This window comes from Mustela nivalis (assembly GCF_964662115.1).
Source record: "Mustela nivalis genome assembly, chromosome: 8".
Lineage (NCBI taxonomy): Eukaryota > Metazoa > Chordata > Mammalia > Carnivora > Mustelidae > Mustela > Mustela nivalis.
Genome location: NC_139027.1, coordinates 72,593,421 through 72,619,124, shown reverse-complemented (window position 1 = coordinate 72,619,124; position 25,704 = coordinate 72,593,421). Strand labels below are relative to the sequence as shown.

Genomic DNA, 25,704 nt, shown 5'->3' with positions numbered 1-25,704 from the left:
TAATAGAAGAAGGGATGAGGAGAAAGGGCCTTTATGAAGAGACAAATGACTTTTAGGAAAGATAAATGGATGCTCAGGAGAATAGAGAGGGGATAGATGAGATGTACTCGTGACAATGCCTATTTAGGTGATTTCTTATCCCTGATTGCAAACTTCTGGAGGAGAGGATTTATGACAGTTGATTTTTAGGGGGAGGCTCTGCTTTTAGGCAGATAAGAGAAGCTCAGAAAACACACACAAGAAACTTATAATGATATATTCTAGATCCCTTCACAGTCATCTTCTTGGCTTTATATGGGTTCCAAATATGTATTTTAACACCAAGTACGCTTGGATTCCCTGCAATTCCAGCCTTCTAGGACTGCCCACCTCCCCTCGCGTTGCCTAGTTATTATGGGCCCACCCCCGGCCCCCGACATGTCCCACACTCTGCTCCCACCTCCAGTCGTCACAGCCCCAGGCTTCTCACCCTATCTTCATCCACCGGTAACCCTCCTCAGCTGAAGTCTGATGGTACGGCTGCGTGCCAATATGCCCAGGAGAGAGAAACTGACATACTTTTCCCTTACTCTCTCAAAAGAAAGGTAGTGCCAATCCAGCAAAATTTCATGCATTGCTCAGCTTCCATTGAGACTGTCATTACACAGAAATCCTTCCCTCATTCCACCCCTTCTCTCTCTTTCTTCTTCCCCAGCTGGTTCAGGAGAGGGCACCGGGTTCTCCATCCTGCCCTGCATGACTCTGGGCATCCTCCTCCCTTCTTCCCAGGCTTGCCTACTCGCAGTCAGCTCTCCTAAGCATCTGTGCCAGCACCAGCATAATGCCTTCTGGGGTAGAGCAGCAAAGACCCAGCCTTGGGATCAAAGACAATCCGTTAGGGAAATTAATCTGTCAAGTAACTGCTGCCTCTATTTTTTATTAAAACAAACTTGGTCGGGAGTGGGGAAGCTGTCCCTGGACAGCTCTTTCAGACAAGCATACTGTCTCCATCTTGTTTCTGAGATTCAAGTGTCTTCTTTTTGAGAAAAGGAACTTCCAGCTGAAGTTTTTTATCCTCAGCATCCCTGCTACCCAAAAGGTCTCAGCTGTACTATATCTGACCCTCCCCGACTATGGAAGGAGGAGAAGGCAGGGTGGGAGACCCAAGGGTTGGCCCCCTGCTGGCTGAGTCCCTGCACTCGAGCCACTCTGCACTCAGGAACTCGGAAGGCACAACTTTCTACCTAGATTTTGCTCAGGGCCTGGTAAACAGTAGGTGCTCATTAAAGAATGCAGTTGCACCTTAAAGATTGTCTTCCCACTCAGGTCTCTCAGCATCCACCTTTTACACGGTCCCCCCCAAATAAATGATCACTCTCTTTTATTCAGGAAAAAGTTTTCCTGAATATTTGTGGTGTCCCTAGCTGGGTCTAAAAATTTGACTAACAAAGACAAATTTTAAAAAATTGTTTAATAGAAATTTCATGACACAGGAGGACATAAGGAAATGAAGACCCAAAGAAACAGACCTGAGTATTTTTCTGCTAGGTTTGAGGAAGAGTGGGCAGTCATGGAAGAATCTAGTAGGTCAGAGAGAATGAGCTCAATGTAAACTGGGGGAAACTTAATGAGGTCTGTATTAGGATTTTTCTTGGCATCTCTTTGTCTTCAGAGACAAGTATGTCCCTTTCCCCCAATATAAGGAAGCCACTCCTCACATGAGGGTTTTATGACCCATTTCAGGGGAGAAAGGTGTCATTTTTGCCAACTCTTTCAGCTTAAAATATCAAATATGTCAAGGTGCTCTATAGAACCCAAGCAATGGCTTCCATATGTAGGAAAATTACAGTTTGAACCCTTCAAATATATTTAGGTTATTGTATGTCTATTATACGTCAACAGGCTGTTGGGTCTGTTGTTGTTGTTGTTGTTGTTTTAAGATTTTATATAATTATTTGACAAAGAGAGTAAAGAGAGCACAAGGAGGGGAAACAGCAGAGGGAGAAGGAGACTCCTTGCTAAGTAGGGAGCCCGATGTGGGGCTCCATCCCAGGAGTCTGGGGTTACGACCCAAGCCAAAGGCAAACATCTAACCTCTTGAGCCATCCAAGTGCCCCAAGAAAGCTGTTTTTAAAAAATAAGTGCCTGAACATTTATCTGCATTCATTAGCCACCTTGCAGAGAACTCACAACCCGGACTCTGCCCATTTAAATACTGTCCTATACCGCATCCCATTATAGTTTTCCTGCTTTTCTCTATTAAATGTTTTTACTTTTATGGGTATAGTAGATGGTATACATTTTTATGTATATGGTATAAATTTTACTTAATAAAATTTGCTAATCTTTCTGAGAAAGTATGTTTTCAAAAAGTTAAAAACAGTGGCACCTGGGTGGCTCAGTTGTTGAGCATCTACCTTCACTTCAGGTCATGATCACAGAGTCCTAGGATCAAGCCCTGCATTGAGCTCCCTGCATAGTGGGGAGTCTGCTTTTCTCTCTCCCTCTGCCCCTTCCCTCCATGCTCTCTCTCTCTCTCTCTCTTGCTCTCTGCACTCTCTCTCAAATAAATAAATAAAATCTAAAAAAAAAAAAAGGCAAAAACAAAATTGGAGAGGGTCAAGTCTTTAGAGTGGTGAAGATAAAGAATGTTTGTAAAAGTTTGCTAATTTAGATATAAAACTGGTTAATATCCTACATTCAGGGGCACCTCGTGGCTCACTCAGTTAAGTGTCTGCCTTCAGCTCTAGTCATGATCTCAGGGTCCTGGCATCAAGCCCCACATTGGGCTTTATAAATCTTTACAATAATATAATATAGTAATAATATATGTTATAAAATATAATGTACTATATAATATAATGATATTATAATATAATAATAATAATAAAGAAGGAGAAGAAAAAGAATATCCTGCATTCAGCTAGCATGATTCAGAAAGAAAAAATAGTAATGATCCCTTTTCCTTAGTTCCAAGTTTTTGAAACATTTTTCTTAACATGCCTTCAGTCACTAAAGGTTTTGTTTCTTCTTCTTTTTTTTTTTTTAACATAAAAGATTTTATTTCTTAATTTGAAAGAAAGTGTGAGCATGAGTGGGGAGATACAGAGGGAGAGGGAGAATCAGACTCCCCACTGAATGAGGAGCCCAATGCGGGGTTTGGTCCCAGGACCCCAAGATCATGACCTGAACCAAAAGCAGAGCCACCTAGCGCTCTGTTTCTTTTTTGTTGTTATTTTGTCTTATTTTAAAATTTTACTGATCGGCCCCCAAACTTTGGAACTGCCAGCTCTGGGAAATCCTTTGGGTTTTATTGTTTGTTTGGGTTTTTTGTTTTGTTTTTAGAAAACAAAAGTGCTAATTTAAGAAAGATTAAAGTGTTTACAGAAGCATTTTCCACTCATTCAATACAAAAATAGCTTTACTGTATCCCTTGGAAACAATATCAGTTCTTACAACTTTGATAACCTACTTTTGGGGATAGAGAGAGATGAATGAGAAAATGACGCTGCTTCTACAGCTGAGTCTTTTCAAGAAGCAGCCTTCTAATATCTTCATCTTGAATTGTAATTTCTGCCTTAAGTTTGTCCTGCTCAGGCAGCTCATGCTGGCTTGGACCCCAATTTAAGGGATTTAATGGCAAAATCCTACAGAAATAGGACCCCAGAGGCTGGTGATAGGATAAGACATGGGAAACAAGCAAGGAGAAGGTCCAGAAAGAAAGGTAGGGTTTAGGCCACTGTAATAATGCATACGCCCAGGCTCACAATCCAGGACTGCTCAAGTAAGATCTTTAAGAGGGCAGGAGACAATTTTATTGAACCAGAAGCATGGAGATTTCAAAGCAGCCAATTGGGCTTAGAGAATTTAAAAGGAAAGCATTGCATTTAAGGACCTAGTGCTTCCTAGATAACTGAGGGTAGGTCAAAAAAAAAAAAAAAAAAAAGTAGCCCTTTCTCTGCCTCCACGTCATTATGGCCCCAAGTGAGTGGAGTGCTAATAGCATAACCTACTGGACTGATATTTTAACTCTCGTAGTGTTGGGTCCATTATCAAAGGAACGAGACTGAGACAAATTACGCAAAGCCTTATTCTATGCCAAGCATTAGAAGTTAGACTGACCAGCCAGGGAAATGAGGCTGAGACAAAGTAAAAGTTATGTAAAGCTTTATTCTATGCCAAGCATTAGAAGTCAGACTGACCAGCCAGGGCCACCTCCGAAGAGAGCGAGGCCCCTTGGTCTTACAGCTAGGTTTTTTTTTTTTTTAAGATTATTTATTTATTTGACACAGAGAAAGAAAGACCACAAGTAGGCAGAGACACAGGCAGAGAGAGAGGAAGGGAAGCAGGCTCCCCGCTGAGCAGAGAGCCCGATTCGGGGCTCAATCCCAGGACCCTGGGATCATGACCTGAGCCGAAGGCAGAGGCTTTAACCCACTGAGCCACCCAGGTGCCCCTACAGGCTAGTTTTTATAGGGCATAATCACAGACATCTGATTGGCTGATTTGGTATCTCCTACCTGTGTGTTTTAGTAACGGTTACCTGGAACCGATACTAGTAACTGTTGAGGTGTTTATTAAACAACAAAATGGCCTTGTTTTAGGTATGTGTTTTAATAATAGTTACCTGGAACCGATATAAACAAAATGGCCTTGTTTTATGTGTATGTTTTAGTAACAGTTACCTGGAACTGATATCAATAACTGTTGAAGCATTTATTAAACAACAAAATGTCTACCTAGGCAACATGGAGTCACTATGGCTAAGTAGGCTCAGGCAGGCCCTAGGGGTTTCACAGGTTTTAACATGGAATCGACCCCAACAGTAGGTGGTACATCTGCATGTACCTGGGGCCTTCTGAGATGACCCTTCCGGCCATAAGAGTAGCTCATGATGCACTTTTAGACACTGTACCAGGCTAGTAGTGCTGTTATGACTGGATAGGACAGTGGTGGCCTCTTCCTCTTCCTCTGCTGTCCCTGTATGGTAGCTGCTCCCCATCTGTGGCTGCTGAGCACTTGAAACATGGCTAGTCCAAGTAGAGATGGATTTGTTTTGTTTTGTTTTGTTTTTGGAAGAAGTCATTGAGTTTATTGGGGAAGCCCAAGGGGAGCTGAAGTTTTACTGATAGCACAGACGCACATGCACACACACATGACACACACACATTCACAACACAGATACGCACATCCAAGGCATTGCTGCTCTAGAGGATGATACTGTCTGCTGAGAGTCACAGATTTCAGAATCAGGTATGGACCTCAGGGGTTTAAGGGGGCCTGGGCTGAAGGGATTAACCTAGCACTCCAGGTGCCCATGTGGCCCTCTCCTCCCCATGCTGGGTCTGGCCATTTGGGATTATCTATATTCTCATATGAGTCTGCATATTCCTCATGATTGGGACCAGGCTGTGCCTGAATGGAGCGGAGCTGGGGGCTGCATACAAGCTTCTTCTCATATCCTCGTAGGCCTAGGAGCCAAGAGAGGTGGGCCCCCTCTTGTGTCCCAAGCTGACCTATGGGGGCTCAGAAAGTCTACTGGTTGGACCAGCTCTTCATCCTCATGGTCATAAGACTCAGCTGCCCTGGAGAAGGAATCTGCATCCTCAGGGTTCTCTGAGCCGCTACCATCCTGGGAGAGTTGGTTCTGCTCACAGTTGGGGTCATTCTCGTAGAACTCACTGTCCGGCTCCTCATACGTGCCCCCTTCTTCTTCTGGGCCTGCCTGCAACTCTAGAACTTTATCAGACTGAGATGGCACCAGAGGAATTGACATAATAAATTTTACTATATAAAATTTAACTATATAAAATTTACTTCCCCAAATTTGTTACCCCCTGGAAGGTCAAAGTCCTTTGTCTTGCCACTCTACTACAAATTTATTGTCCTTTTGTTAAGAGGCTGAATAAGTCCACTAACCAACCCCTTGAGTTACTCATCACTGAGGTTTCTCCCACATGGTACGCATCACACGTGTTAGTAAACTGCTTGTTTTGTCCTATTGATCTCTCTTTTGCCAGTCCCATTTATAAGGCTGCAGCCAATGAACGTGAGATGAACAGAGGAAAGAGAATATTTCTTCTTTGACATTGCTGACTTCTCATGGGACCAGGGCAAGTCCCTTCAGTTCCCTGGGTCCCACCTTCCCCACTTTCCGAATGACACAGCCTGAGTGAGATCCACATGAACGTCCCTTCCGACATAAGGGCTCTGTTTGCTTGAAGAGAGAAGGAGAGAATGGGGCTTTTATTATTACATTGCTTTTATTTGGTGATCCTGTGTCCTTCATTTAGAGGCACTACTGCAGCAGGAGCAGCAAGCCTAACCCTCCAACCCTGGGCCAGAATTGTGACTTTCAGACACTGTATCTCATCCAGAAAAAGTTGGTGCAGCCATGTGGTTGCACATTTCATTCCTTCTCGCTCCATCAACATTAATTCAACCAGCTTATATTGAGTGCCTGATATGTGCCAGGTACCGGGATACCAAGATGAGGACACTCTGGCCTGCTTGTGCACTCATCCACCCATTGGGATATGACCCATCCCACCAGCAGACAACTGTAATGCAAGGTGGATAATTTGGTGAAATATCTTCCTGGGGAATGGGGCAGTAGAAACAATGCATGGGCTAAGGGTCCGGGAAGGTCTTCTGCAGGAGGGACTGCCCACGTCTTTTAGGGCAGGTGGGAGTCAGCCAGCTGAAGAGAAATGGGAGCTGGAAGGCATTCCAGGTGCCAAAAACAGCTTGAGCAAATACTCAGAAAGCCAGCACAGCTGGGTATGGGACAGAATTACAAGTTGTTCAGTCATTAGAGCTTAAAATCCAGTGGAGGGAGAGGAGCTGTAGATGTGGGCAGGAGCCTCCACCCCAGGGAAGGCTAAGAATTCTTAAGGCATCCAGCTTTGCTTCCGGTTTCATTTTCCAGCTTCCTTCCTTCCTCCTTCTTGGTTCAGTGGAGGTGCTAATTCCTATTTGTAGCCTCTTTCACACTTCAACTTCTGTTGTCTCTCAGAACCTATCCCTACCCCTTTAAATCGTCTTCTGTGATTCATTCACCTGTGGATTCCTGAACCCTGGGGGCTTTCCACAAGCCAGAAAATTAGGTCTAAGTGACTGGGAATAGTCCTATGCTCTGGGATTTGGGATGGGATTATCTGTCCTGGCGGTTTTATCCATCATTGCTTCATCTGGTTTTGTAAGTTATCCCAGCAAACCCTGGCTGCTCTGCAGGAAATGTTCCAAATAATTATTATTTCTGCAGGAATTACCTTTTAAAAATATATGTGCTTCTTAAAAAGATTGGTTATTGAGGCGCCTGGATGGCTCAGTCGGTTAAGCATCTGACTCTTGGTTTCAGCTCAGGTCGTGATTTCCAGGTCATAAGAACCCTTCATTGGGTTCCATGCTGGGCGTGGAGCCTGCTTAGGGTTCTCCCTCTCCCTCTACCCCTTCTCTCCACCCACTCTCTCTCTCTCAAAAAAGTTAAAAAAAAAAAAAAAACAGATTGGTTATTGTGCAAATAATTTTGACTGCCTTTTGCAGCTAGTTTTCTCCCCCAGCAGGACATACGTAATTTTAATTTTAGGTAGAGGTAGAAAGGGACAAAAATTATTATTATTTAAAGATTTTACGTATTTATTTCACAGAGAGAGAGAGAAAGAGAGAGAGGGAGAGAGAGACCATGTACACACAAGCAGGGGGAGTGGCAAGCAGAGGGAGAGGGAGAAGTAGATGCCCACTGAGCAGGGAGCCCAAAGCGAGACTCAGTTCCAGGACCCTGGGATCATGACCCAAGCTGAAGGTAGACACTTAACCAACTGAGCCACCTGGGTACCCAATAATCATCATTATTATTTATTATTTTTATTTGTTTGTTTATTTTTTAAGTAGACAGCCCAGCATAGAACCCAGTGAGGGGCTTAAACTCATGACTCTTAGATCAAGAGTTGGTTGCTTAATGGACTGAGCCACCCAGGCACCCCAAAAAAGATATTATGATTCTGTAATTGTAAGTCTAGTTTTAATAATAGACCTACTTCAGAGAATTTCAGTCTCCTTACAGCATGCTCTGGGCACAAAGAGTAAACACACTGGATTCTAGCAGGATTTGGGCTGTATATTTCCAGGATTCTGGTGGGTGACTGTCTCAGGACTGAGACATGTTCCCCACTTGGAAAAGTAGAGCTATGGACAGATATGCTGATATGAAAAGTGTACATACAGATGGGGCACAACCAGCATAATCATTCAGACACTATTAGTCCATGATGATTCCATTTTCTGTGGCAACTCAGCTTCCTTCTGGGGTTGCCCTCACTTGAAAGCCTATTGTGCCCACAACCACAGCCAAGGCTTCACTATGGCCAGAAACCACAACACCATCAACACTCATGGAAATTGGCTGGTGGTTTTCTCCACTTTTGGGGTTTCCCATGGCCAGCCAAGGGATGGACCAAACAACCATCCTCAGTGCCCATAAGTTGACCTTCTATTTTCTTGTTCTTTTGCCATTATTATTACTTTTTCCCAGGAGGAAAGGAAAAGGACCTACCTACTAATACTGAATTGTGTCCTCCTCCTAAATACTTTACAAGGTAATTAAGGTCCAATGAGGTCATAAGAGTGGAACCCAAACCATAAAGCTTGTGTCCTTATAAGAAGAGGAAGAAATGGGGCACCTGGGTGGCTCAGTCTTGGGTGTCTGCCTTCAGCTCAAGTCGTGATCCCAGGTTCAGGGATCAAGTCCCGCATCAGGCTCCCTGCTTGGCGGGAAGCCTATTTCTCCCTATCCTACGCCCCCTATTTGTATTCCCTGTCTCGCTGTGTCTCTCTGTCAAATTAAAAAAAAAAAAAAAAAAAAAAAAAACTTAAAAAAAAGAAGAGGAAGAAATAGCAGAGTGCTCTCTCTCTACCAGGTGAGAACACAGCAAGATGGCTAGCGTCTGCAAGACAGAGAGAGCCCTCACCAGGAATTGAATCAGCCAACACATTGATCTTGGACTTCCTAGCCTCTAGAACTGTGAAAAAACTAATTTCTTCTGTTTAAGCCTTTCAATTACAACCGCCTGAGTAGACTAATGCAGGGCCATGCATTCATTCTTTGCCCATCTATTGCATATTTTTTTAAAGATTTTATTTATTTGTCAGAGACAGAGGGAGAGAGAGAGAGCACAGGCAGACAGAGAGGGAGGCAGAGGCAGAGGGAGAAGCAGGCTCCCTGCAGAGCAAGGAGCCTGATGTGGGACTCGATCCCAGGACCCTGGGATCATGACCTGAGCCGAAGGCAGCTGCTTAACCAACTGAGCCACCCAGGCGTTGCTACTGCATATTTTTTATGAGACTCTATGAGGGCTAGCCTTGCAGTTGATATGGGTTTAGTTTTATAGGGCAGGGAAAATCTTTTTCCCTACACTCCTAGGTTCTATGGCTGGAGCCCTAGAAATCAAACTGACAAAGGACAGTTTGACAAGAAAAAAAAGGGGGGAGGTGCCTGGGTGGCTCAGTGGGTTAAAGCTTCTGCCTTCAGCTCAGGTCATGATCCCAGGGTCCTCGGATTGAGCCCCACATCAGGCTCCCTACTTGGCAGGGAGCCCCTCTCTCTTTCTTCCTACTTGTGGTCTCTGTCTGTCAAATAAATAAATAAAATCTTTTTTTAAAAAGGCAAGAAAAAAAACAATTTATTAAGTCATGTAGAATGCATATACATGGGCAAAACTCAGTGATGAGTAACTCGAAGGTTAGAACTTGGGGCCCATATACCATCTTAACTAAGAAAAATAAATGTGTAGAGAAGTGACAGCAAAAAAAGGGAGGTAGGCTTTTAGAGGTGGCAAACTATGGGAAGATAAATATATGAAAGGAAGCTAATAGAAGATAAGAGGTTTTCTTTTTTTTTAAAGAAATGCCTTTTTTAAAACAATTTTATTTATTTATTTGAGAAAGAGAGAGAACATGAGCAGTGGAGAGAAGGAGAAGCAGGCTCCTGTTGAAGAGGGAGCCCTATGTGGGGCTCTTCCCAGGACCCTGGGATCATGACCTGGGCCAAAGGCAGGTGCTTAACAACTAAGCAACAGAGGTGCCCTAAGAGGTTTTTGTTTTGTTTTAAGTTATTTTAGGGACGCCTGGATGGCTCAGAGCAGCAGACTCTTGGTTTTGGCTCAGGTCATGATCTCAGGGTCACGAGATTGAGCCCCATGTTGGACTCTGCACTGGGCATGGAGCCTGCTTGAGATTATCTCGCCGTCTCCTTCTGCCCCTTCCCACAATCCCTCCCCTCCCACCTGTGTGCGCTGGCACTCAGGGACTCTCACTCTTAAAAACAAAGTTATCTTAGAAAGATTTATTTAGCTTCCGCTTGATGCTTTGGATGCCTTGGGCTGTTAAGAAACTAAATTGTCTCTGGTGACCAAGAATCTCAGAGTTGTCCTCCTCTTCCTTGTGTGGAAGAGGGGATGTACTTTTAAGAATGGAAATTAATATCCTGCCTTCAACTAGCTAGGCAGAGGACAGACAGCTTTTTTGGATTTTTTTTTTTTTTTTGGCATCTGTTGTTTCTTAATTGCCTTCAGCTCAAAATAATCTGTATGCCAAAGTGACATATTTTGGGTTGGCACATTCTGGTTTCCTTCACTCCTGACTCCACCAGCTAAGTGACCTTCACCAGTTTACCTGGCCTTTCTAAGCCTAGAGAGGCTTATAAAATGGGTTCAATGAGAGTATTTTCTTCTTCACAGGACTGTGAGGGGGATTAAATGAAATATTGCCTTAAATTCTGACATAATTTTTTATTTTGAGGGGAAGGATGGTGCTGGAGTTAAGAACATGGACTTTGAGGCCACATTGCCTGGGCTTAATCTCAGCTCTGTTGCTGTGTGACCTTGGGCAGATACTTACCCTGTCTGGGCCTCAATTTCTTCATCTGTAAAATAGGCAATATAATTCACAGGGTGTTGAGTTATGAAACAAATAAACATATGTAAAGCACTTCCAGCAAGACCTGACATACAGGAAGTTTTACGTAAGTTGTAGCTGTTCCCATGACCCTGGGCTTGGAGAAGGGGGAGTAAAACAGCAGCAGTAGCAGCTTCACAGACCCTTTCTGGCTGAGGTCAGTGGAGTGGACAAGGCCTATCTCTGTGATGAGTGTTCACACGCGCTGTGCTCTCTAGGTGTGACCTTGAACAGCCTCTATATCTCCCTGGGTCTCCTTTCTTCCTCTATAAAGTGTGGTAGCTGGATGACAGGACCTCAGAGCTGGGCTCTTGCATTCACGATTGGGTCAGAAGGAGAAGCAGGGACTAAAATGACAAAGCAGAAATCCAGAATGACCTTTTGTAGCACCTTAGAGGTGGACTGGTGAGCAGGACTGCTGTGGCCTGGTGACAGCCACCCACTCAAACTGCCAGGGGAGCTTGGGTGCTCGGGTGAGGGACAGGATTTCTGCATTGGATCGGAAGGGATGAGAGGCCCATCCTCACCACCACCTTCACACCCCAGACTCCTTGCCAGCATGTAGCATCGACAACTCCTCTTCCTTGCCTTAACAGTCTAGTTTACTGCAGAAGTGTTAAATATTCATATGGAGAAAGGCCTGGGAAGCTTCAGCAAATGCTTCCCAGGGGTTTATTTGTGTCAGGGGCTGGAATTTAGGGGAAAATGAACTGCTGCCTCCTCCTGGGAAGCGATGTAGGAAGGAACAGACCCCAACTGGCAGGAGGACATGGTGATGCCTGAGAGTCCACCGAGCCCTGGTTCCCTAAAGGGGGCACTAAGGAACAGCTGACCCTGGGCCACGGGGAGGGGCTGGGCCCCGGGGAGAAGGGTCTTTGGAGACTACATTTCCATGGTGACCTAGAGGATCCAGGGGATAAGTGGGAGGTGGCAGACTCTGAGGACATAAACCTGCCAGCTGAACCAAATGAGGACTAAGTAATATATTACATTGGGGGGACACATCTTTGCTGGTGGTCCCCCTGGGGAAGGGTCTTGGGCCAGGTCTTAGTAGGTGCAATCCTATGGAATAGAATTCAGTTCATTGATTTTACAGCATGGCAAGTGCAAAGCCAATTGCTGGGTACACAACCAAAAATGAAATGCAGCCTGTGTTGGCCTAAGGTTGAAAACACACTCCTGGACAAATAAAATACAACTTAGCACTGTGGTGAAAAACAACACACCACACCAAACTAAACGTGCAGTGAGAGAGGACTGAAGTAATAATGCTTGGTGTATCCACACATAGGAACACCAAACAACTGTTGAAAAGAATGAGGCCTTTCTTGGAGCACCTGGGCGGCTCAATCAGTGAAACATGCAACTCTAGATTTCAGCTCTAGATTTCAGGGTCATGATCTCAGCGTTGTGAAGCTGAGCCCTCTGGGCTCCGTGCTGGGCATGGAGCCTGCTTGGGATTCTCTCTCTCTCCCTCTGCTCTTCATCCCTCTCTCCCTCTGCTGTTCATCCCCCCCCCCCAAAAAATGAAGACTTTCTTCGTGTACTGATCTGCGAAGAAGTACAAGACACATGAGGTGGAAAAAGCACTGGATGCAACAGTCCATAGAGCAAGGTGCCATTACATAAAAACAAAAAAGATACACATGTAGTATGTGTATATATGTGCACATACTTGCCTATGTATTTATTTCTTGGAAAAAGATGCAAGAAAATTAAAATGGTTCTCTCTTGGGTGGCACTGGATCAATGAGGAAAGAGAACTATAACTTCTCACTTCCACTCCTTTTTATTTCTTTTTTTTTTTCCTTAAGATTTTATTTATTTATTTGACAGAGGGGAGACAGAGATAGATCATGAGCAGGGCGGAGGAGTAGAGGGAGAAGCATACTCCCCACTGAAGAGGGATACTGACAGGACTCAATACCAGGACCCCAGGATCATCTCCTGAGTCAAAGGCAGCTGCCTAACTGACTGAGCCACCCAGACACCCCTCTTTTTCATTTCTTGAATGTTTCGGTCATAAATATTGTCCTCACCTATTTGGGCTACTTGAATAGAATTCCATAGACTGGGTAGCTTATACACAACAGAAATTTATTCTCACCGTTCTAGAGGTTGGGAAGTACTAGGTCAAGACACCAGCAGATTTGGTATCTGATGAGAGTCTGCTTCCTGGTTCATAGAAGACTGTCTTCTTGCTGTGACCTTGCATGGCAGAAGGGACAAGAAAGTTCTCTGGGATGTCTTAAGGGCATTAATTGGGGAAGAGAGGGGGATGGGGTAACTGGGTGATGGGCATTAAAGAGGGCACATGAGGGGCGCCTGGGTGGCTCAGTGGTTTAAGCCGCTGCCTTCGGCTCAGGTCATGATCTCAGGGTCCTGGGATCGGGCCCCGCATCGGGCTCTCTGCTCGCAGAGAGCCTGCTTCCCTCTCTCTCTTTCTGCCTGCCTCTCCATCTACTTGTGATTTCTCTCTGTCAAATAAATAAATAAAATCTTTAAAGAGGGCACATGATATAATGAGCACTGGGTTTTGTAGGCAACTGATAAATTACTGAACTCTGCATCTGAAATTAATGATATACCATATGTTATGTAATTGAATTTAAATAAAATAAGGTAAAAAGAAAAAAGAAATATAAGGGTATTAATCCCATTTGCAGGCTCTACACTTTGGTGTAACCATTTCTTGAAGGCCTCACCATTTAATATCATCACCTTCGCAATTAAAATTTCAACATATGAATTTTGGGGGACACAAACATTCAGTCCATATCACATATATTAATAATTGCAAAATTGTTTTAAAGATTAAAATAACATGATAAACACAACCTCAGAAATGTACACAGAACACATTTTGGGGGTATAAAAGCAGGAGGTAGGGGAAGTCTGAGGCTCTAGAAGGATTTACATATGAAATTGAAGGCGTTGGATGGAAATTAAGTTGGGGAAATTTTGTCTTTTTTTTTTTTTTCTATGATATTGAAGAAGTTGGGAAGGCAGTGACATTTGGAGAAGTCAGGAGGGGAATAGAATAGGTAACTAACTTAATCAGGTAAAAGGTTGTTGAAGGCCCCAAAGGCACAACTGAGCCAGAGCACAAATATTTGTAGGAGCATCAGGATGCTGGTTATAGTCCAGGCAAGGAATGCTAGGGATTCCTATTTTAATCTATGTAATAACCCTTAGAGATAGGTAGTATCATTTTTGTGTATAGATGAGGAAACTGAGGCACGAAGAAGTTAAGTGACCTCCTGGTAGGTGGTGAAATTGGAACTCAGATCAAACCTGACAGCAGAGCCTATGCTGTTGCCACAGATCTCTGTAGAGGTGCACTAGAACCCCTTGTCTGGTTATGGATGCACAGATTCCTCACTAAACACTGATACAGTCTTGACTCCACCACCAGCACTATGTCTTCAGGCAAAAGTTCTGATGCAGAGCATTCTTCCTAATATCTCTGCTGATACTTGTGCTGCTTTTTTTCCCCTTCACTGAACTTAATTCTATCTTCTACTGCAGCCGCCCTCCAATATGAAAAGATAACCATTGCAACCCACCCTCATCTTCTCCAGAACAAACATCTCTACTTCTTGCAACTCTTTGATATGACGTGATTTTTTAAAATTGTATTTATTTATTTGACAGAGGGAGAGAAATCACAAGTAGGCAGAGAGTCAGGCAGAGGGAGAAACAGGCTCCCTGCTGAGCAGAAAGCCCAATGCAGGGCTCAATCCCAGGACCCTGAGACCATGACCTGAGCCGAAGGCAGAGGCTTAACCCACTGAGCCACCCAGGCGACCCTGATACAACATGATTTTATCATCCTGGTCTCTTATATTCAGTGTTCAGCATACAATAAAGAAATTACTACACGTTCAAAGAAGGAAATGTGGACTGTAATACAAAGGAAAATCAGTCAATAGAAATAGACCTCAAGGGCGCTTTGGTGGCTCAGTGGGTTAAAGCCTCTGCCTTTGGCTCAGGTCATAATCCCAGGGTCCTGGGATCGAGCCCCACATCGGGCTCTCTGCTCAGTGGGGAGCGTCCTCCCCTCCCACTGCTGCCTGCCTCTCTGCCTACTTGTGATCTCTGTCTGTCAAATAAATAGATAAAATCTTTTTTAAAAAATTAAAAAATAAACCACAAGGTGACAGAGATGATGAAATTAGCAGATATACCAGTCAAGGGTATGAACAGGAAATAGAAACCAGTAATTTGAATAGGGAATATTTAATGTAAATAATTATTAACTATAATAGGAGAGAAACAATAAAGGTAAAAGGCAGGAGTGGAGGGGCATTCTAAGGAGTAAGCTAGTGCTGAAGAAGAAGAACTAAAGAAGAAACAACTTGGGGTGCCTGGGTGGCTCAGTGGGTTAAAGCCTCTGCCTTCGGCTCGGGTCATGATCCCAGGGTACTGGGATCAAGCCCCGCTTTGGGCTCTTTGCTTGGCTGGGAGCCTGTTTCCCCCTCTCTCTGCCTGCCTCTCTGCCTACTTGTGATCTCTATCTGTCAAATAAATGAATAAAATCTTTAAAAAATAAATAAGTAAAAAATAAAGAAGAAACAACTTGAGTTGGAGGTCCCTTCCCAAAATCAAGATTCAGACCTAATTTCAATCCACCTAAAGGTAGAAAAATTCTCTGGGGTGCCCAGGTTGGAGCTGGTCCACAATGGGTGGGAGAGTAGGAAATACTTGCCTCCAGGGCTCAAGTGGATCAAAGCTGGTGTGTGGGAATCCAGAGGGAGTCAAGGCATTAGGAACCAACTTAGCAGCAGGGAAGCATGAGGCCTGGATTGCATGGTATCCAGGTCAGGAAGACCATGGGAAGCAACCACCTGGGGTCCAGGTGGGCCAAGGCCAGTAGATGGCTGCATGGAGGGAGTCAAGATGTAGGGAAGCCACTTGCTGACAGGGAAGCCTAAGGCTTGGTATTCATGTTGTGGACATCAGGAATACTAGAGTGAGGTAGTTCATGGACCAGAGCCAGGTCTGCAAGTTTGCTGAGGGAACCATGTGCTTTGGACATGAGGAGGGCAGCCATACAACAATAGCAAATAAAACAGAAGCAGTGGAACTAAGAGAAGCTCCTTCCTCCTAATAAATCCTTCCAGCTTCTTCTACTTGCAAAAATTAATGTTGTAATTACTGCCAAAGAGATACTTTAAAGGTCTGGTTCATTATTATAGCACAGTTCATTAAAGGTTGATTTAGCACTAAAAGGCAATAAATTGATAATTTCTACAGCAACAAAGGACTTTAAAATAGCTATTATTAATATGTTTAAAGATGTAAAGGAAAAGACAAATATAATGAATAAACAAATAGGAAATCTTAACAGAGACATGGAAACTTTTTTTTTAAGAGTTTATTTTTAGGGGCGCCTGGGTGGCTCAGTGGGTTAAGCCGCTGCCTTTGGCTCAGGTCATGATCTCAGGGTCCTGGGATCGAGTCCCGCATCGGGCTCTCTGCTCAGCAGGGAGCCTGCTTCCTCCTCTCTCTCTCTGCCTGCCTCTCTGCCTACTTGTGATCTCTCTCTGTCAAATAAATAAATAAAATCTTAAAAAAAAAAAAAAAAAAAAAAAAAAAAAGAGTTTATTTTTAAAGAGTCTCCACACCCAACATGGGGCTCAAACTTATAATCCTGAGATCAAGAGTCATATGTTCTACTAACTGAGCCAGCCAGATGCCCCTGAAATGGAAACTCTTTAAAAAGCCAAATAGAATTACATTCACTTCAAGATGGGAAGCAGACAACTGATTTTTGACAAAGGACTCAGAGTAATTCAAAAGGAAAGGAAATGTTTTCAACAAAATGCACTATAACAACTGGATAAACATATAGGGGGGAAATTAACTTACCATTGGACTTAAAAAATTAATTTGAGTTGGTTTATGGACCTATAGGGAAAAGCTTAAAGTGTAAAGTGTCTAGAAGAAAGCATAGAAGAAAATCTGCATGCTCTTGGGCTACCCCAAAATTTCTTAGGTAGAACTCAACAGTAACTATAAAGATTGATAAATTGGACTTCACCACAATTAAAACCTTCTGTTCATCAAAATATATCATTAAGAACATGAAAAGGGAAGTCATGGGCTAGGTTACGTCTGTATCCTACTGTATATTTGTAACTCATATTCTGAGGAAAGATGCATCCAGATTCTCTAAAGAATTCAGACATTCAGTTTAAAGAAACATAAGAAATAATGAAAAGACTTGAACAGACACTTCACAATGGAAGATATTCAGATGGCCAATAAGCACATGAAAAGATATACAGCACCATTAGTCATCAGAGAAGGATAAAACCACAATGCCATATATCATTCTCAGCCACTAGAATGACTAAAACGTAAAAGACTGAAAATAAGAAGTGTTAGCACAGATGTAGAGCAACTGGAATGTTCATAACTGCTCATGGGAACCAACCACCATGGAAATGGTTTGGCAATTTCTTATAAAGTTAAATATATACCTGCTCTATGACCCAGCAATGCCACTCCTAGACGTTTACCCAAGATGAATGAAATTACCTGTGGCCAAATGTTCACAGCTACTATACTGCTACTAGCCAAAACCTGGGAACAACCCAACTGTCCTTCAACAGATCAATGGACAAACAGATTATGGTGTATCCATAGGATGGAATGGTACTCAATATTAAATGCACCTGAAACTAATATAACATTGTGTATGAACTCTACATGAATAAGAAAAAAAAATTTTTTTAGGGAACAAAATGTTAATAGCTAAAACAATATGGATGGGACGCCTGGGTGGCTCAGTTGGTTAAGCAGCTGCCTTTGGCTCAGGTCATGATCCCAGTGTCCTGGGATCGAGTCCCACATCTAGCTCCTTGCTCCGCAGGGAGCCTGCTTCTCCCTCTGACTCTGCCTTCCACTCTGTCTGCCTGTGCTCGCTCTCACTCTCTCTCTCTCTCTCTCTCTTACAAATAAATAAATAAAATCTTAAAAAAAAAAAAAAACAATATGGATACATCTCAGAACCAGTATGGTGAGTGAAAGAAGCTAGAGACAACAGAGCTATTGTATGAAACTATCAAATGTGCCTGTTGTTCATAAATTATACTTGAATAAACCTGAGTTTAGAAGAAGGCCTATCAAGCATCTACTAGATGCTGGGTTTGTAAACTATGAAGAAAGGATAAACAAAGAAGAAATAGTTGAAAATATACAAGGAAAGGAATCCTGGGGAAATGAGAAGGAAGAAGACCCAGAGCCCAGATGGAGGAGTTAGGCATGGTCAGCCCAGAAGTCACAGAGACAGAAGAGGGAGGATGATGAAGAGAGAGCTGGAATGATTGTCAGGCCATGCCTTGGACCCAGCTGAGCCTGACGACCTCAGATCTGTGAGCTCCTAAGCCTGAGATTTTTCCAGCATTGCTCTATATCCCGGAGGAAGGGACAAGGAGAGGTAGCATGGAAGGAAAAAGTGGTTAGAGTTGAAGGCATTGACAAGTAGTTGAAATGATACATTGGAAGGAAGTGAAACCAGGAGGGGAGAAGATAGAGGAAAACGAAGTAGAGGGGGGAGGTGCAGGGGGAACAAGGGAGAGGCTTGAGGGGCGAGGAGCCTGTGGTCAGGCCAGATGGGGAGCTGCAGGTGGCCGATCTGCTCCTCTTTCGCTTACACAACACTTAAGCTTTCTTTGGCACTGTTCTTCATTTCAATGATTGCCGTAGATCTTTGATAGCCTATTGTGTAGTAATTCAAACTGTCTTATAAAAGGAAGTCTGTGTAGGTTGTCTCCACCTAGTAGAAGGTGAATTCTCACGAGACTGTTCAGGCAGCATTCTAATCTGCCCACCTCAGCAGCGCAATTGACACTTCCTTTTTTTTTCCTTTTTCTTTTTAGAGGTGTGGAGCATGCTTGAGAGGGGGTGAAGGGACAGAGGGAGAGGGAGAGAGAATCTCAAGCAGGCTCCATGCTCAGGGCAGAGTTGGACGTGAGGCTTAATCTCAGGACCCTGAGATCATGACCTTAGCCAAAATTAAGAGTCAGATGCTTAAGTGGCCGAGCCACTGACACTCCAGTTTGGGATGCAAAAAGTTCTCGTACCCTTTAGCCAGCAATTTCACTTCTATGAATCTACTCTTACTGGAGCGTTTTATCCATACGCGCAACAACTTCTGTATAACACTGCTCCTTTTCAGGCCATTTGCAGCAGTAAGAGAAATAAGTTCACCAGGAGGCTGGTTGAATAAATAAGGGCTCTTCCATGCAGTGAAATACCACTGTATCCATGAGAAAAACAGGAGAATTTTTTAAGTACTGATAGGAATCATCTCAAATGTGTGTTGTTTCGCGTGAAAAATGGAAATAGGGGGCCAAACAATGTGTATGGCCTTTCATCATCTGTGTAAAAAGAAAAACACGCACTGAAAAACCAGAAACTCGTTACTCGTGGGACAGGTGTGCAGGTTAGAGATGGGAGGAAGACTCCTTTTTGCCCAGAGACCCTTGTATATGCCCTTTTTATCTTTATGATTTTGTGTCATTTTATCCTTCAAATTTTGCAAAAACGCTCACCCGTTAACCGTCTGTAGAACAGGGGGAGACTTCATTCTAAGGAACGAAGCCCGACTGTTGGAATATTAGGACCTGAGCCTTCCAGGATCCCTCTGCGGTCACCGCACTGCCAATCTTTCAAGCACCTCCTGGAGCTAATGGAAGACATTCCCAGCTCGAAACAACAGCACTTCAGATGATCGGCCTGTGGAAATGGGACCCACAGCTTCTCTCTGTACGGACACCTCCCCTCGCCATTACCCAGCTACCTAACGCCAGGACACAGCTAAGGATCAGAATTTTTTTAATTGCCTCTGTAGTATTATCATAGATGTCGCTGAAGCTCCTGAGTTTCTTCCATCCTCACTGAGAGCCCGTTTTTCCCTTTGTGGGACTCACTTCTCCCTGCAGAGTTGGGGTGGAGATTTATTTTAAACTGAAGACATTTGAGATGCAACAGATGCCGAAAGAAGCCCTTTGCGGGCTCCTCTTATCTGACCTAAAGACGGAACCATTTGGAGAGTGAAGTTGTCAAATCCCCTTCCCCAGGAAGCAGACCAGTCCCTCGGACCAAAAGAGAAATTACACAAACACTGTTGCAGTCATCCTACCTTCCATTTGTTTCCCTCAAAGCCCATTTGTCTTCCCTATAAAAGGCCCATTTGTTCTTCCCATAGAACTCCTTCCCCTTGTTAAGTTAGTATATAAACCCCTATTTCTAGCTTTTCCATGAGCTTGTTCATCTGAATGTTCCCACATGTGAATAAAACTTGTTTTCTTTCCTCCTGTTAATCTTCTACTGTCAGTGAATTTGCAGGCCCCTGACTCCTGGACCTAAGTTGACACAGGAAATGTTTTTTTCTCCCTTGCCAGGTTTCAGCCATGCTTGGCTAACAGGTTTCCAAGCCCATAGGAGAAAAGAGGTAGCAAATGATGAAGCGACAGGATTATTTCAGGCAATAGCCTTCCTATAGCCTCCCAGAGTGACAGATGATAGCCTAACCATTGAGGAGAGACAGAAACATCTATTTTAGGAAAAACAGAGAACAATATAACCAACTCACGCAAGTCCAGGTCGTTCACCACCGGCCACACCGGCTCAGTAGTCATGAAGGCATCCGAAATCTTCGCAAAGTCCAGCCGCTGGCATCTATAACCAAGGCCCATGTTTTAGAACAAAGGGCTACATTCTCCTCAGGCTCAGGGGCTCTTTGATGGAGAAGACGGACACCAGACACTGCATTTCAGGAAGATATAGACCCTGTAAACTGTCTGAGGCTTAAAGGGGTAAGCTCCAGGGTGCCTGGGTGGCTCAGTCGTTAAGCGTCTGCCTTCAACTCAGGACATGATCTCGGGGTCCTGGGATAGAGCCCTGCATCGGGCTCCCTGCTCAGCAGAGAGCTTGCTCCTCATTCTCCCTCTGCCTGCTGCTTCCCCTAATTCTGCACCCCCTCTCTCGCTCTCTGTCAAATAAATAAATGAAATCTTATAAGGCAAGGGATAGACGCACCTGGGTGGCTCAGTGGGTTAAAGTCTCTGCCTTTGGCTCAGGTCATGATCCCAAGGTCCTGGGATCAAGCCCTGCATCTGGGGGTCTCTGCTCAGTGGAGAGCCTGCTTTCCCCCACCCCCTGCCTGCCTCTCTGCCTACTTGTGATCTGTCAAATAAATAAATGAAATCTTAAAAAACAAAAACAAAAACAAACAAGGGGTAAGCTCCATTGCCTAGAAATCTTGGCTTCTACAAAATGACTCCTTGCCCCAAGTTTCACTTCAGATAAAAAGCAAGGGATAAGGTGAAGGGAAGAATGTTTGGACAATTATAAGATCACAGAATTCAACCAAGTAGACAAAGGAAGATCAGCAGCAGCTTGCCCCTGTGAAGCGTTTGAATGAGTCTCTCAAGGGTGTTGTCTGTCCTGCTCCAGTGGCAGAAGGACTCAAAGACAGGGTCCAAATTCTTGCTCTGCAAAAACCTCAGATACACGCAGTCACCTAACTCTCTGTGCCTCTGTTTTACCTTCTGTACCATGGGAATAACAACTTTTGTGTTACCGAATCATAGTGATGGTTTAAATCAACTCAACTCATTTGAACAAACATCTGCTGGTCAACTATATGCCCTGCATGGTACAAGGTAGACCCTGCAGAGAACAGAAGAATGAAAAAAATAAAAATAAAAACAAAACCACAGTGTTTTATTTATTTATTTATTTGACAGAGAGAGCAAGAGAACATAGGCAGGCAGAGGGAGAAGCAGGCTAGGCTCCCCACCGAGCAGGGAGCCTGACTCAAGGCTCTATCCCAGGACCTTGGGATCCTGACCGGAGCCGAAGGCAGCCACTTAACTGACTGAGCCACCCAGGTGCCCCTAAAACACTGTCTTTAACCTCAAAGAGCTCATCACCTGGCAGGACCAAATTAATAGACCGTGTGAAATAGTAGAAAATACATATTGCCCTCTGCCCCTGGTGCCTGGCACAGAGCTCCTGAACCCCCAATCATTTCCTGGGTGACAGGAGTGAATTTTGTTAAAATGAAGTGACTCCGGGTGGGCTTCTGGATGGAAAGACCAAGCCGTGATTAGAAGCTTGGAACTCCCAGCCTCGCCCGCACCCCCTGTTCTCTTGAGAAGGGAGAGGGACTGAAAGTGGAATTGAGGATTGATCATGCCTGTGTAATGAAGCTTCCATCAAAATCCCAGTAGCTTGGGGTTCAGAGAGCTTCTGGGTTGGTGAACATGTAGGGAACTGGGGAGAGTGGCCCTTGAGGTAGCCAGGAAGTTCCACGCCCTTTCCGTCTCTCCCGTCTGGTTGTTCCTGAGTTCTGTCATCATAAACTGGTAACCTAGTAAGTAAAGTGTTTCTCTAAGTTCTGTGAGCCTCTCTAGCAAATTCATCAAACCAGAGCAGGGAATTCTGAGAACCTCAGATATGTAGCCCATCAGAAGTGCAGGTAACTTGTGACTGGTGTCTCGGTCCAAGGACGGCTTGTTGGACTCTCCCATCTATTGCCGGTCAGCCAGAAGCACAGGTGGCAGCCTGAAGTGTGGAGGGCGGTCTTGTGGGACGGAGCCCTCAGCCTGTGGCAGCTGATGCTGTCTCTGGTAGACAGTGTCAGAACCGAGGTGAATTGTAGGACACCCTGCTGGCCTCCTGAGAATGGCTTGTTGCTGTGGGTCCCAGAACATACTTTAGATGTGGAAGTGCTCTAGAGCGGTGCCTGGGTGGCTCAGTCAGTTAAACATCTGCTTGTGGCTCAGGTCATGATCCCACGGTCCTGGGATCAAGTCCCACATCAGGCTCCCTGCTCAGTGGGGAGTCTGCTTCTCCCTCTGCCCCTCCCCCTGCTTGTGCTTTCTCTCTCTCTCTCTCAAATAAATAAAATCTTTTTTTTTTTTTTTCTAAAGTGCCTTAGAAAGGAAAGCCCGCTCTATAAAAGAAAGGTGTCAATACCTTTTTCTGGAAGCTTAGAGTTTGTAGTGACATTCTGTCAAAGGAGCAGCATATCTTAATACCAGGTTCAGCAAACTAAGGCCTATGGACCAAATCCTGCTCACGAGCTGTTCTTCTAAATAAAGTTTTCGTGGAACACAGCCACGCACATTCATATCATCTGTGGCTGCTTTCACACACTAACAGCAGAACTGAGTAGTTGGTACAGAGACAGAATGGCCCAGAAAGCCCAAAATACTCTATATCTGGGCCTTTGCAGTGCGGAAATAAACAAAAGAGCCAGCCGCCATCACCTGCTGTGGGCAGCACAGAGGCAGGCTGAGTGGGGAAGGGTCATGGTGGAAAAGGGAAGGCTTCAGACAGGCTCAGGTCGGAGGCTGTTGGCACGGGAGGCTCAAGATGAGCTACTAATTGCAGGGCAAGTTTTGAGGTTAGTTAGGGGCTCATATTTTACTTCCCCTGGTGGGTCCTAAGTTGTAATCCAGGAAGCTGTTGGTTATTAATCACATCCTGGCTGTTCTGGGGCACTGGTCACTGGGGTTATTGGTTGGCTTCCTTTGCTGGTTGCTCAGGTGGTGGTCTGACTTTTTATAAGTCTGACTGATAGAGAGCAAGCTGGCTTCCTGCGCTGGTTACTGGACTGGTTTCCTGGGCTAGATGCTATAGATAGTGGGTCAGAATCCTATATTTCTATGTGGTCTGGCCATTGTCCATTTGTATAAACAGTCTCAACAGAGGAAGTTTGCTATGCTGGGACTTAAGTCTAAGTATTTAACTGAGTGTATTCTAGATTCTTGGGTAAGTTACTTAAGGCCTCTATGTTTTAGGGATGCCTGGGTGGCTCATTTGGTTAGGTGTCTGGCTTCAGCTCAGTCATGGTCACAGGGTCCTGGGATCACATCCCACATCAGGCTCCTTGCTGAGTGGGGAGCCTGCTTCTCGCTCTGCCTGCTGATCCCCCTGCTTGTGTTTTCTCTCTCTCCTTCACTCTGATGAATAAATCAATAAAATCTTAAAAAAAAAAAAAAAGGACTCTGTGTTTTAATTCCTCATCTCTACATTGGGATCATGATAGTTCCTACCTCATAGGGTTTTAGAAAGATTAAGTTCTTATAAAATGCATCCAGCAGAGTGCCTGAGACGTAATGGGTCTCAGGGAATGTTATTCACTGTATTATAATTGTCCCGTGAAACTCAGAGCTCCTTCAAGGCAAGGTCCATGGTTTTGGTCCCAATGGTCCCAGCTTTCTGAAGAGGGTTTGGCACATAGCAGGTGCTCAATAAATATTTGATGAGTGAATGAATGAATCATAGAAAACCAGGGATGGATGGAATCTTAACAGCACATCTCAGAGAAAGGATAATCTCTTTGATTACAAAACAACAACAACAACAACAACAACAACAACAACTTTGGCTCAAGGCTCCCATTCCCATCCTGAAATCAGGGGCACAGCCCTGCCTTAAAGTTAAAGGAAGCCTTCTCCCCACCTCCCCATCTGAGGAAATCCCATGAGTGGGCAGTCTCTGATTCTCAATGATACTTTGACTTTACTGCATTATTCAGGTGTTATTTTAAATACCAAAGGCTTTCACTGCCTCTCTGTCTTTTTGGGAGCCTTCCCACTCCTGCAATTGGTAATGTGGAAATTGGTGTCAATATTTACAATCTGAGTCAGTAGTTTTCAAAGCTGCCATGATCCTTCAAGGTAAAGAAAAACAACAGCCGGGCATGATGTCTCTTCAACTGCGTCTTTGACCTTGACAGAGCCTGCCTTATAGGGAAGAGGAAGCTGGGAACCTGGCAGCTGCCACAGCATCCTATCCCAGGCCCTGTCCCAGCGCCCTTTCACAGGCCCACCACCCAAGAATCCATCTTTCTTGTAAACCTTCCCAAGAAGGAGATGCCAAGAGACCACCAGTCGTGCTGATCCTGTCTTCTAAAAGCCTCTGGAATCAGTGGCCTTCTCAGTAGCCCTTTTGCATTGCCATATTTCAGAGTCTCATAACTTCTCCCTCAGGCTACAGCATCTAACCCCAGGCTTCCTCAGCTCCACCCCAGTCCCCAAGGCCAATGCCATGGCCCAAGTTGCTTTTCAGTTGCAAGCCTCCAAAGACTTCCTATTGCCTACAGGTTAAAGTCCACAACCCTTCATGTGGTCTCCACAGCCCTTCACTGAGCTCTTGTGGCCAGCTTTGGCTCTTACCTCTCCTGCCTGACTGTGCTGCCTAGAGCCACTGTACTCTCCGGGATGGAAGCCACCAGCTGCATGCAGCTCTTTAAATTTTAATTAAAATGAAATAAAATGAAAAATTAGCTCCCCAGTTGCGCTATCCACATTTCAAGTGCTTAATCGCTAGAGCTTACATAATGGACAACATAGAGATAGAACATTATCATCTATCATCCACACAGCGAGTTTTGCTGGACACTCCTCTAGGAACACCCAAAGGTTTGTGTTTCTCTGCATGCATCATGCTCTTCCACCCTGCCAGGGCTCTGCTAATGCCTCTGCTCAAAAGACCCTTCCTCTGCCCTTTCCACTTGGTGATGCTTAAACATTCAACTTGGCAGGCATCTCCAAGATGCGCTGTTTAAGTCTCACACTGGGGTGAGTGCTAGGCTTCTGGGTTCTTTTAGCTTCTCACATTAGCTGACCTCTATCTGACACTTACCATATGCTGAGCTGTCTGTCTCCTCCATGAAACTATGAGATCCTCCAGGGCAAGAACTATGTCTTCCTAGACCCCTTTGTCCCCAGTGTCTGGCACAAAGCC

General features: G+C 44.5%; 1 long non-coding RNA gene across 3 annotated transcripts in view; it reads left to right on the top strand.

Annotated features, from left to right (window-relative positions):
* Positions 1-20,264, top strand: part of LOC309872582 — a 109,559-nt gene extending 89,295 nt beyond the window's left edge. For all 3 annotated transcript variants that reach the window (XR_014315974.1, XR_014315975.1, XR_014315976.1), the window contains one exon: positions 19,511-20,264. This is a non-coding gene — a long non-coding RNA (uncharacterized lncRNA). The remainder of the gene's footprint in view (positions 1-19,510) is intronic.
* Positions 20,265-25,704: the final 5,440 nt, after the last annotated feature.